Genomic DNA, 1,795 nt, shown 5'->3' with positions numbered 1-1,795 from the left:
GAAACTGGAAGCAAGAAACAATAGACATGATTTTAAAAAATAGTTCTTGGAAAAGCAAACCTCTGGCAAACTGATTTTTAAAAAATAAGTCAACATACAAATTTAAAATGGCAGATTGACTCAGGGCTTTAAAAATTTAAGAAAATATCGTGTAGAGTATTTAGAGTATTATACCAATAAATGTGAAACCAGAACGCATGAATAATATTTCAGAAAAATAATATTCCTTACTCTAACTCAAGAAGCGATTCACTGGGTGTTATACGCAACTAACGAATCATTGAACTTTACATCAGAAACCAGGAATGTACTGTACGGTGACTAACATAATATAATAAAAAAACATTAAAATAAAAAATAAATAAATAAAATTTAAAAAAGAAGAGATTCAAAATCTGAATAAATCTAAAACATTAAATTGCAGTTGTAATTTTCTTTTTAAAACGCCATGCAGGTCCAGTCATGGTCACATAAAAATTACCACACCAGATGAATTTACCTTCTGCCAAATCTTCAAGAAAGATAATTCTTACATGTTACAAATTGTTCCAGAGGGTAGAGAAAAAAGGCAATCTCTCCAAGTCATTTTACGAAACCAGTATAATCTTACAGCTTTGAAATAAAAAGCAAACAAGGATAGTACCAGAGGGGAAAATTATGGGCTAATTTCACTTATGAGCATGGGTGAAAAGTTTCTAAATAATATCAGGACATTGTGCGTGTCTGGGGGGGGGGGTTGCCCCCATTCCTTCCTTCCTTCCTTCCTTCCTTCCTTCCTTCCTTCCTTCCTTCCTTCCTTCCGATTTTATTTATTTATTTGACAGAGAGAGACAGCCAGTGAGAGAGGGAACACAAGCAGGGGGAGTGGGAGAGGAAGAAGCAGGCTCATAGCAGAGGAGCCTGATGTGGGGCTCGATCCCAGAACGCTGCGATCACACCCTGAGCCGAAGGCAGATGCTTACTGACTGCGCCACCCAGGCGCCCCTTATAGACCCTTTCTAGTTTGCTGTGGTCAACCCCCCCCCCCAGACACGCACAATGTCCTGATATTATTTAGAAACTTTTCACCCATGCTCATAAGTGAAATTAGCCCATAATTTTCCCCTCTGGTACTATCCTTGTTTGCTTTTTATTTCAAAGCTGTAAGATTATACTGGTTTATAAAATGACTTGGAGAGATTGCCTTTTTCTCTACCCTCTGGAACAATTTGTAACATGTAGGTATCTTTCTTGAAGATTTGGCAGAAGGTAAATTCATCTGGTGTGGTAATTTTTATGTGACCATGACTGGACCTGCATGGCGTTTTAAAGAAAATTACAACTGCAATTTAATGTTTTAGATTTATTCAGATTTTGAATCTCTTCTTTTTAAATTTTATTTATTTATTTTTTATTTTAATGTTTTTTATTATATTATGTTAGTCACCGTACAGTACATTCCTGGTTTCTGATGTAAAGTTCAATGATTCGTTAGTTGCGTATAACACCCAGTGAATCGCTTCTTGAGTTAGAGTAGGAATATTATTTTTCTGAAATATTATTCATGCGTTCTGGTTTCACATTTATTGGTATAATACTCTAAATACTCTACACGATATTTTCTTAAATTTTAAAGCCCTGAGTCAATCTGCCATTTTAAATTTGTATGTTGACTTATTTTTAAAAATCAGTTTGCCAGAGGTTTGCTTTTCCAAGAACTTATTTTTAAAATCATGTCTATTGTTTCTTGCTTCCAGTTTCCTTACTTGGTGCTTTTACTTCTTCCACTTTCTTTGATTTACCTTGTGATTGTTTT

The sequence above is a fragment of the Ursus maritimus genome, unplaced genomic scaffold (genome assembly GCF_017311325.1).
Source record: "Ursus maritimus isolate PB19 unplaced genomic scaffold, ASM1731132v1 scaffold_23, whole genome shotgun sequence".
NCBI classification, from domain to species: domain Eukaryota; kingdom Metazoa; phylum Chordata; class Mammalia; order Carnivora; family Ursidae; genus Ursus; species Ursus maritimus.
This window is presented reverse-complemented; position numbering follows the sequence as displayed.